A 12,458-nucleotide genomic window follows, 5' to 3' on the forward strand; every position below is an offset into this window, starting at 1 on the left:
CTGGCGTATTAAACGTTGAGCAATATAGGAATTTGATGAAGGGATAGACCAGTATTACTTTATCTCTTTTTTTATATACGGATATATATCCAAACATTCAAAGTGTCCATCGCGAGGAATTTGACGCATTCAAACAATTTAGATATCATTTCACAAAGGGCCCATTTACATTCCCTTAACAGTCAGACTTTCAAGCCAGAGAAGGAGCGACAACAACTACAGTTCTAAATGTTTCCTGGTGACTGCGAATGGAAAAGAGAGAGAGAGAGAGAGAGAGAGAGAGAGAGAGAGAGAGAGAGAGAGGTCAAATATAGTGAGGTGACTTTCGAAATAGGAAAAGAGGGAGAGAGACATAATATATAAATTGGTGATTGTCGAAGGAGAAACAGAGAGAGAGAGAGAGAGAGAGAGAGAGAGCGAAAACAGGAACAAGCTTTTCATTTTTTGCTTCTTTTTCATTTTAAGCAAGACAAATCTACCTCGCCAACAAAGACACATTCCTCGAACTCGAAAGACTTCGTTATTACAGATGCGGATTGTTGAAAATACTAACCAAGAGGGTTGGCTCTCTCAACCACACTCAGCCCGATAAACGTAATGGCGAAATGTGGACGAATAAAGCCTCCCCATGAACAAAGATCAAGGGAACAAGTGCGACTTCAACTTGTTTAGAAAAATAACATACTCATGAATACGCAGTTCCGCGCTCGCATTAAGAGAGACTTATACACATGTATATTATATATTATATATTTTTGACTCACATCAGGATCGAACAACAAACAAAGTCAAAAGACTGTGTAGCTTATTTATCCTCGTATATGCATTGTCAATGAGTCGTTCACTTCAGTGTGGCCCCAAAGTGCTGTCGCGGTGATTTGCTATAGTCAGTGTCTTGATTGTATTTTCAGTTCTGGTGTCCTCTGTCCGTGAACCTGATGTCAGAAATTATTTCAGCCGAGGTAGGAAAAGTTATTTGCCACTGTATTTTACTGCATTCATGGTATTCATGTGAAGAGTAACTCTGATTGACCTGCAGTCTCATGAGTTGATTCTCTCCGAAACAAATGAATGGTTAACAGCAGAACGTTGAACTTGATATCGGCAGAAGGTCGCAAAAAAAAAAGTGAATCCAATATTATCAAACGATGGACCTCTCAATCGCAATCTTGGATTACATTGCCTTTTTCCAAATGTTGTTGACGAAGGCCAGTATTATGGGACTTCCTGAAGTGATATTCGATTATTTTTTTTAAATGCAAGGTAAAAGAGGCGTGGCCTTAGTCTATTCATACAGTAATTGAAAAGGTAAAAAACCTGACATCATGCAGAGTGCAGTATCCTCCCTACCTGCATTCCCTTGTCGTCATGGCTACCGACCGTCACAGTCATTCACTAAGCAGAGGACTATTCCTCACTCCTGATTCAACTTTTCCGTGAAGAGACGTGAGGACAGAATGCACTCGAGTTCAACAATCACATATAAATGTTGCCAAGCAACATTTACACTACTATCTTGGTACGTACATAGTCAAATGAAATTTTAAGTGCTTAGACTAGGGCACGGTGCCATTTGTGGCACATTTACGACAGTAGTTCATAAAGAAGTACTAATTTATGCAAGGCCAGGCTGGCAGGTTTGGCTCTGCCTAAGCAGAGCATACAATACACAATAAATGCCTCAAGGCAGTAAATAAGAGGAGAGGAAACCAAGGAAGAGAAGATACAGACAGTACAAACAAGGATAAAGAAAGTTACCAAAGGGTCAGAAGGAAGTAGTTACAAAAGGGTAAAAAGGAAGTAGAAGTAGCAGAATCTGGCACTCTCCTCTGGCTGGCGAGGGTCAGGATTCTCTATAAGAGGGTGGCATTGTACCAGGCACTAGTGCGGAGAGGCTATTGGCTCTCGTAAGGTTTCGGAAAACCTCAACGCCCTTTTTGCTTCTTCCTTTGACCTCTCCGAGGTGGGTTTGACGATGCCATGGGGGCCCTTGGATAATCCAAGCCCATTGAAGATTCCGCAGGGGCATTGGCGCTGCGACAACTGGGGCCTTGGCACTCATCCCCGTGCCTAATGCTGCGTGGCTTGGTTCCCTGAGTTCTTTGGCCAAATAGGATTCGGCGGAGTCATTACTCCAGCTGTTGACGGAGGGGATTAGATGAGGTAATGATATTCGAGATGGGCTTACCCATGGGAAGGACCAACTCTGGGGTGATCTGCGAGGCCGCACCATTGGTGGAGTGTCCACTATGGTCATGGATGTCCTGGAGGATTTCTATTGGAATTGGCTCTTCCTAGACTGCCTGCATGGGTAGTTAAGCCTAGCCAATGGAGGGAGAGTGACAGGGACTTAGAGCTCCAGGAGGAAGACTTGAATCTGGCCTTGGCACTGGCACTAAGGCCGTTCCTGACTTAGTGGAAGGACTTGAACGTGGCTCAACATCCTTGAGAGATGGAGCCTGGCACTGGCTGTGCAGAGGTAGTCCTTGGAGACCCATGGAATCGGTCTGGAGCTATGTGAGGGCAGGGGCCCTGATACAGTATAAAGTTAGTAGGAGACTTAAAATCTTGTCCTAGAAGGGCAGCATAACCTCCTGGTATAAAGGTTGCTGCTGCCATGGTACATATCTTAGAACGGTGAGGTCGTGTGACTCACAACCGGAGAGTAGGTAGGAACTTCTTGACATAGTTGAGGCTCTCTATTGTGATGAACTGGTGCCTATCAACCTTAGCTCCATAAGGAATTTTATCCTCTCGGATGATGGAGACTTGCGCACCAGTGTCGTCGAAAGCTCGGACCTGGTGGGCAGGATAGCGACCTCTGGGAGGTGGGACAAATATGGGGCCCTGAGCAGGGGGGCCTAGAGTGGATGGATTCGTCACGGCCATAGCAATGGCAGAAACAGGAGCTTTCTTGGGGCATCCCACCTAGGCAGCAGTGTGCCCATGCACTTTGCATGTGTCACAGAAACTTGCTAAAATCTGGCCTGGGCCTGTTATTTCTGTTCCAATGGCAGTTATTTTTGTTATTATGATTGGGTAGTCCATTCAGGGGAGTGGCAGCAGCCTGCTGAGGAGGATCCACTTTTGAGAGGCATTACTCCGTGGTGTGACCTGGTTTGTTGCAGTGCCCACACACAGGTTTCCGAGGAAGGTTATTGGGGCGCTGGGTAGGCTGAGAGGTGTCAGCAGGAGATTGGGGAGAGTAAGACGTATTTTCTTCTTTAAGGAACTCTACAATGGATGGTGGGTGTCATAGGCATCTGCCCATTTACAGCACCCCAATAGAGTCTTAGGGGCCTTGTCCACCAAGTGGGTGGCAAGATCAGGGGGGCATAGGAAAGGAAGTCTTCTAACTGAAAGAGTTCTAGGACCTCCTCAACAGATGTTGCATTGGAGGCCTTCGCCCACCTACAGAGTGCCGGTGTCTTCTTGGCTGCCCACTCTGTCCATGTCTGGTTAGCGTCCTTCTGCATAGTCCTCCATTTCTGCCTCCACCAGTCTGGGGTCAATTCAAAAGCCCCAAGGATTGCCTCTCGGATGAGGGCGAGATGCCGAGATCTTGTCGCTCATTCAGGGGAAGGGCCTCGAATGCAGTCTGCCCTTTGCCAGCGAGATGCTTGCCAAGGAGGAGGGCCACTCCCTGAGGGGTTGGATTGAAGTTCTCGAACACCTGCTCAACATGATCGAGCAAGGTGTCGGGTTCGTTATCGTCCCAAGCCCTAATGAGGCCACCCATGGTGTGGAGATAAGAGGGCGCAGGGGGCATGGGACTCAGGGGTGCCAGAGTGGTACTCTGGACTGCCATAGCCAGTTCATGTGCTCTTTCTTTCTCCCTTTTGGCTGCTTGGAATGCTCTTTCAGCTACTCCTCTTCTTTCTTGTGCCTCCCTCTCCTTCTCCCGTTCAGCTGCCTTCTCTTGGGCTGCTTCCTTCAGCTTATCATTCACCCAATTGATCAGCTTTGCACCCTCCAGCCCTATGGCTCTTCCGGCTTCTGTCTCCAGTGCTGCGTAACTGGCCATCTCCTCAGCCGTAAAACACTAGTAGACTAGTCTGAGAATAGTAGGATGTAAGGTAGTTGCAAAACTGCAAATGTCGCCAGAGATATGCGGAAATGCTCGACGCAAACTTGGCAAGATGACCGTAAATCCCTGCGAATACAGTTACTACTGGTGCATAGTGCAGCGGAAACCTCATGCCATAGGATCTCTGTAATTTACAGTTAGGTTGAGAACTCAACGCTGGTAATGGATTTGGCAATAAATCTTGTAAAATAAAATGAAAGAATCTGGTCACGAAATTCATGGAACCTCACATGAAAAATGTAGCAAATGAATGTCGTAAAGGCGGAAATTCAACGCCAGTACGGGTTTGTAAGATAAAAATGGGAAAAAATATTCTAGTCACAAAATTCACGGAACGTCATGTGAAAACATAGGAATTGAATGTCGTAAAGGCGGAAATTCAATGCCAGTATGGGTTTGTAAGGTAAATACTAGGACAAAAAAATTGGTTCATGAAATTCACGGAACCTCACAAGTAAAATGTAGCAAATGAATATCATTAACGCAGAACCGCACACAAATACGGCTTTGTAAATAAAAGGAGAAAAAATATGGTCACGAAATTCACGGAACCTCACGTGAAAAACGTGGCAAATACAGTTGATAATAAAAAATGTATAAGGGATCTCCCTTTTGTTTTGTTTTTTATGTATGTCGCCTCGAGGACGGAGAGGGGAAGTGGATAAAATATATTTTTTCCTTTCCTACCAACGCAAATCCCTGGTCTATCTTACCCTTGAACCTAGCTTTGCTCAGAATTCATAACGCTAGTTCGTACACATTGAAAGGGAAGAGTAAAATCCAGGCTAAAGATCTCTCACCTTATATAAACATACCGCCTCCTCACAACCCCATTCTTTTCCCTAGCTTTCGCGAACCTAAGGCCGTCCAGTCCGCGAATTTAAAACCTCAGAGAATTTAGCCGCACACGGGTTGTCTAGACAACAATGAATGAATCTCAAATGTTTTCAAGGCCGTGTTGGAAACTACGCTAAGGGTAACATATGCCCTTGTTCGAAATGCTAAAGTATTTGCTCTTGTATTGTTACTCTCTGCACAGAAAATAACGAAAAGAAAATGTTTACCTTTGATTTTGCTTATCCTAACGTTAAGAATTTTTTACGCTAACACTGTTTTTTTCTTACTTATTGACTCATCTATTCCTTTGTAAATGGACAGGGCAAAGGATAGGTTTGAGCCACGCAGCCGGGGGATTTAAAACCTATCCTGTTTAGACCTGCGGCAGCTGCGAGCGCCAGAGAGAGAGAGAGAGAGAGAGAGAGAGAGAGAGAGAGAGAGAGAGAGAGAGAGAGCGCGTGTTGATTCACATAAAAAAAATAAAACACGAAATATCTTTACAACGTGGGATTTGCGATTAACTAGCAATTCACGAAATATGGTACTAATTTTCGTTTTGAAACTTACTCCCTAACCTCTGTTCTTTATGTAACAGCACATAACCTTAAAATTTCTCTCGTGAGCTGTGGTCTATCGGCCTACACTTGGTCTATTTCCTATCACTATAAAGGCAGTCAAATTGATATATCCCTAACTAGAATACCTAGTTCTACACAAATAACTAGAAAATAAAATAAAATTTACCTTATTCATGTTTTGGAGAATTTGGAAACTTTGCTTTAGCTTGCTCATAAAAATATTAAGGAATTCAGATTCGTTTCTTTCGTGATTTTAGCTTAACAATCACTACTACAAAATCCTGGCAAGGTCGCCACTGTTCTGTATACACCTCAATCACTCCTAGGAAATATAATTAACTATGAAAAATTTGGCCTTGAATGGAGGACGAGGGATCAGAACAAAGAGAAAAAAAAACTACTCAGGCATAAGGCTAATATTACTGAGGTAGGAGGAATTTACATAAAAGCTGGACTCTAGTTTTAAATGCACTGTATTTACATGAATTTACAGAGGTCCAGGAGACTAAAAAAAAGGGGGTCGCTTTGTCGATCCACCGGAAAATGTGGCTGGAGCAATCCAGTCACGGCGTTCAGAGATTTTACGCAAATGGATTGAAAAGGCAAGGATTTCCAACTCCTACCACAATCAGGCATGGTGTTTGTCTGTAAATAGAGGACATGAGCATAAGGCGGGGGGCACACGAGGGCGAATGTTACACACTACTTTCTTTCAATCAAAAGGCCACCCATGGGGGGAATGAAATGACGGGGAAATTTACACAAAGAGAACTATTTCATTGATTGAATTTACTAGGGGGATATTACTAGTATCAAAGTGGACTAATCACAGAATTGAGCCCAGATGGGGGAATGAGAACTACACAAGTCACCTTGGAAAAGGGAATGAAATACAGACAAAGGTAAAAACAATTCCCTGGCTGAACTGTAATTTCCTCTCACCGTACCTGGATCCTGAGGCTTGTAGTAATCTCCATGATGTCTCCATGCACTATGGACTTTAAAAATATACTTGGGACTTCCCAGAGAGCTTGGGGAAGCAGGCAAGGGGGGGAGGTGAGAAGGTGGCATCTGGTCAGGTGCAGGAGGAGATCTGACCTGTCCTAGGTCTGGGATTCTTCTGAGAGCGACCTGCTGGTTCCCAATCCTTTTGAATTCTCGGCCCTGTAGGAGGTAATTCTAACAACCAATGGGAGAAGAGATAGCTTTTTCAAGAGAAGGGAGAGAATGGATGCTTCCAGTTGGAAGGGGCACCTTGCATATAGACAAAGATGCATGAAATTTGGTAAAAAGACTTTATTTTCCTTGGTTCTGGCTTAAAATCTTGAACAATATATATATATATATATATATATTTATATATATATATATATATATATATATATATATGCATTGAAGTATAAAACTACTTAAAACCAGTTGAATATTAATAAGTAATATCATTATTAGACCAAAACGAGTGCATCATATAAATATGATTACAGCGTATTCAATATTTCTACATGATGTGGTTGATTTATATATATCTGATCCATTATTTGTAAATCTCAATTCGGTCTAAATTATATTACCTTTAGTGGTATAATATTATTTCAATAAGAAAGGAACACTTTTAAAACACTAAATTACTGATAACAAAAAAAGACAGGAATCGTTACATTCACTACATAAATGATGATTATAGTATATATATATATATATATATATATATATATATATATATATATATATATATATGTGTGTGTGTGTGTGTGTGTGTGTGTGTGTGTGTGTGTATGTATATGACGTGGATTCGAAATATTCGTATCTATTTTATTATCTTCAGTATTATGCTCCAAGGCTGTATTGTTGAATAATAATCATATACGAAAATTTACTTACTGAAATAGAAAACTGAATGATGGCTAAACGAAAATTATCTGATAGAACAGTATGACTGTTGAAGTGTCGATAGAGGCAGAACCATCAACGAAGTTACCGTTTTCATTTTTTATTGATTGTTCGAGTTCTGTCATGCTGTCAGGAGGTAAATAACTGAGGCACTGACAAAATGAAACCGTCCCTTTGCAAAACCTATTCACTTTTCCAAAGCCATCGTCAAGCTGACTTACACGTTATGCTAATTTCTAGATGAAGGTTGTTCGCTAAATCGTCAACACTATACTGGAATAGTTTAGATTATTCCTAATTAAGGTTCACTTTTCCAAGCCATTGTTGAAATGATTTACAGATAATAGTGATTTTTGGATATATGAAGGTTGTTAACTAAACCGTCATTCATTCATTAGAATAGTTTAGGTAATATTCCCAACTAAGATTTTATTGACATTTATTGCGAAGCCATTGCTGTAAATTTAGATCTATATGAGTACTCTCTGTTAAACCACGGGACTATATAAATTCATCCACATAAACAAAAGAGATAAAAATAGTTTAACCTTAAAGAACAAGCGAAAAAATGCTCACCCTCGCTCGAGCTCCCATGCTAATTCACACCCTATTAGAGAGTAAACGCGCCAACCCCTGTAAGTGGCACATATAAAATAACAAACAAGACACTTGATTTCACTTTGGAAGAAATTCGCATATATAAAATATCTGAGCAAACGTAAAACCGTCAAGTAAAAAGTGAAAAGCTCACAAGACGCCGAACACATTGCGATGACGTTCTGTTGCAAGGGTGAGGCACCGAGGTAATCATAGAAGCAGCGTTTTAGTAACAGACACAGGGCACCTTGAGTGCCACCCAGAGTGGCACCTAGGGGCTTTCTAGAACCTTATGGGCCGTACCCCTTCCCTCTACACTTTCCCTCCCACCTGCAACGACCATATTTTTTTTTTACGATAAACCCTACAGTGCACCGCGCCAACCTATGTAAATATAATATCACAGATAGCGAGATGGCTGGGTACTCTTTGTCTTATCCCGGAGACTATGTTTTCTACATAACCCTTGGTCCTTGCTATAACCGCTCCCCTTCCTCACTCCCTCTTCTCCCTTCTCCTCCACCCTCCTACAACTGCCTCCAACCATATCACATCGCATTCCCAGTAAGTTATGTTTTCAGATCTAATTTCTCCTCTACTCTTGTGAAGATTCTTCTTTTCTAAGCAAAATTGGCATAATATGTGCAGATAAATCGTGAAACTCTTAGTAGTTTATCTATTTTCTCTTCTTTTCATTTGTGTGGTATTTAAATTGTTTTCTTTAATTCATGGTCGAGTTATCTTACACCGTATACTCGTCTTTGCTTGTTTGCACGTTATTACGTCGCGATTTGTTGACTTTCACGTTTCCTTTATAAAAAAAAGAATAATAATGTTCTTAGCGGTGTTGTTCGAACGAATTTGTTAAATCGTATCTCAGTCGTTTGTACAAATTAGTTATACGATCTAAAAGTATGTACCAAAGGACATATATCCTGGTAGATGAGCGCGTTTATTTATTTAGGAGTGAGCAAAGCGTTCATTCCTTCCCCCATAATTTAACCCTGCAGAAAACCGCAAAAAGTCCTTCAAAGACATATCTAATTCTTTTCCTTTAATTGTCAACGACAATTCGTACCCATTAATCAAGGATGAAAGTGATTTAACCTTTTTGCACATAAAGTAAAAAGTATGTTTAGATACATACTACGGGAAACAATAGGACAATTTAATCATGTTCTTGTTTATAAATTTGTGTTGCAGAGGACCTTGTTCTCAAGCATCAGACACAATTTTTACTACAGAACTTCTCCCATCAAATCAGTATGAACTATTTAGCAATACAAAACCCGAAATTTTTTAAAAAGATTCATTGATATTTTGGAGGTGACTACTTTTTCTCTTCAGTATACACAAATTGTAACACCCAAAGTCAAAGTAAAAAAGAAACAAGATAAATAATCTTTAAAAAAAAAAAAAAAAAAAAAAAAAAAAAAAAAAAAAAATAAAAAAAAAAAAAAAAAAAAACTTTCATGCGTGCAAAAGTAGGTATATTATTATGATCCTATTGAAAAGTACATTTTATCTAGTGCTTTATCTACAAGCATAAAGGGCAAATCCAATGTATCTGTAAGATATCGTTTGAAAAAAGTCTTATTTATTTACGTCTATAAGGCTGTCATAATAGTGAATAATCAAAGATGACATTACATACGTGACATTATACACATGTTGTTCATTAGCTACATCATGATGTAACCCCAATTTAAAGAACACGCATGAGTGGTAATTATGTTGATGTTTTCAGTCTTCCAAGGCCACTTTCGGTCCATCCAGAAATGAAGGAGCAGTTGTTTTCACTACTAACCCAGAAAGGAAGGGTGTCAGGGGGAGTACATCAATCATCTTACCCCATCTGGCTGAGAAGGACTTTGCACTGTTTTTTCATCTGGATTTACTCCTGCTTTTCTTATGTGAGTACGAGCACATATTTTTTATATGCACGAAATTTCATAAATGTGTGTGTATAATATAATATATTATATATATTATTATATATTGCAAGACTAAGATATATATATATAATATAATATATATTATAATTATATATGATTATATATTATCTACATACATATACATATATTATACTAGATATATATATATATATCTATATATTTACCATGGATATGGTATATTTATACTTATATTTATTTGTTTATGTAACTAAACCTTGGCATACTTCAATCGTCGATCCTGTCATCATTTCGAAACTTTCATGTAGGATACCACTGCTTATGTAAAAAGTAAAAACAGGAAGACTTCGCACATCAACAACAGCATAATTAGCTTACCATTGGCAAATAAATGGGAATAAGTCTTCGAAATTACGAAGTGTAGGTTTCAGTTATAAAAGTGCTAATCCATATGACAACCCTATCATTATTTGTAGTTGTGCCCACCATTTTATACGCGGTCAGATCAGACGGTAGTTTTTACAAAGGAAAATTCTTGCCCTTGTACGGCCATCGTAAGTTTATTCAGTTGTGAGTAGGCAAAAGGCATCTCTTGTGAACAAGGGAAGAAATGAAGGGAGATATGGGAGTTTTCATTTTGTTTCCAATATTTATTTACCCGAGAGTTAACGTGCAGGATGCAGTAATAGCTGTAGGGACGTATTTCGAAGTTTACCATATATATATATATATATATATATATATATATATATATATATATATATATATATATATGCATATACAAATATATGCATGTGTATATATAATGTATAATATATATAGTATATATATATATATATATATATTATATATATACTCACGTGTGTGCATACACATATTTATATAGACCATAGTCTTCTCTTGTTAGAGCGGATTGGGTGTAGGATGTATCCTTTCAGTTTGTTATAAGTGTTATTGGAATAGGTTACTAACCCCATTGCTTTCTTTTCCATGTCTAAGACCCACTGCAGTATATCATTTGGTAGTTTCGTGTTCGAGTTATTATTAAGCTTCTATGTTCTTATGCTTCATAGAGCATGATTGTACCATGTAAGTTATGTTCATGTGTCCATTGTATTGCTACTAAGAATAAACACAAAGTGATGAAAACTATAAACCTGAGGGAGGACCCACACAAAAACTCTCTCTCTCTCTCTCTCTCTCTCTCTCTCTCTCTCTCTCTCTCTCTCTCTCTCTCTCTCTCTCGTATGGATTTATGTTCATGAGAACGAGCATCATTTGTGTATTATTCCGGTCTCTTCCTCTTCTTATTTATTTTCGGGAGATGTAGGTAAAGGTCAGAAATCCAGCGTAAACCTCCCCACATCTTTCTCTGTTCCTCCAAATGGTCTCCCGAGTCCATAAAGGTAGGAATATCCGCTCCATAAAATTATTGTTCCCGGGGAATTTACGCATCTCGCTTGTCAAGTTGTCTAATTTCTGGGGCATCTTCGTATCTGGGAGGAACATATTTTACGCTTTTTCTCGTATTTGGAAACCGGGACTAGTCGAGGCCTGATAAGAGAAAGAAATTTATTTTACATGAATAAACGACATTTTTTCCCCTTCAAGACTATAATTTACAGATCCTATCTCCCGGGCTTTTCCCCCTTATAAGGTATCGGTTTTCCAACGGATATTGATTATCATGGCCTCATTTCTATATAAATTTGCTCTTTAGGTTATATATTATATCGCGCCTCCGATGACGTTGGATATACATATATATGTATATATATATAGAGCAGAGGAAACAACATTGCCGCGCTGATCAATATATTTTCACTCTATAGCGACACATCGGGCTATAAAGCGCCGCTGTTATTATAAGATAGGAGAAAACTCTGTCAAATTTCGAGAGGGAAGAGAAGAGTCAATGGATGATGCTTTGTCACGTGATCACCCATATGTGTATTAAAATGATAATTGGATACGAGAAGCAAGAAACTCGTATGTTCGTGAATCTTCTACACCGTAATGAAAAATATTTGTAAAATAGCCTATAGGATGTTAGATACATGTGAACAGTTTCGTTCGAGTAATGATCAAAATAAATCTTTATGGGATTGTTTGTGGGAAACAAGACACACCTGAATAACTTTCGTATATCGTGAATAGGAAAATACTTTTCCAGACAAAACCAGAAACACATCAATAATTGTTCTACAAGTAGAATAAATAAACATCCATGTAATTTATATTATATATTACATATAGATGCGTTAAATTTGTACACCACTAATAGAAAAATCGTTTCAGGAAGTTAAAGACAGCAAATAAATGTCACTACTCGAATAGTAAAAAAAGAAAATAAATTGTTTTCAGAAAACGAGAAACCACCGAACAAGTTTCATTTACCACGAATAAATAAATTCATCTGTTTTTATTGGACAGGAGTCTTACTTATTAAAGATCAGACCTTACCTTTGTCACTCCTGTCTCATCTAGACCCAACTCTTGAAATCCGAGGAGATTGTAAATCATTCAAGTTCACATTCCTGTCAACCTTCTTGGCAT

General features: G+C 39.2%; 1 long non-coding RNA gene across 1 annotated transcript in view; it reads left to right on the forward strand.

The window, feature by feature from the left end:
• LOC135224602 (uncharacterized) overlaps positions 1-9,891 on the forward strand; it is a 473,471-nt gene extending 463,580 nt beyond the window's left edge. The window contains exon 7 of the long non-coding RNA XR_010316777.1: positions 9,737-9,891. This is a non-coding gene — a long non-coding RNA (uncharacterized LOC135224602). The remainder of the gene's footprint in view (positions 1-9,736) is intronic.
• The last annotated feature ends 2,567 nt before the right edge of the window (positions 9,892-12,458 follow it).

Source organism: Macrobrachium nipponense, chromosome 12, assembly GCF_015104395.2.
Source record: "Macrobrachium nipponense isolate FS-2020 chromosome 12, ASM1510439v2, whole genome shotgun sequence".
Taxonomy (NCBI): Eukaryota; Metazoa; Arthropoda; class Malacostraca; order Decapoda; family Palaemonidae; genus Macrobrachium; species Macrobrachium nipponense.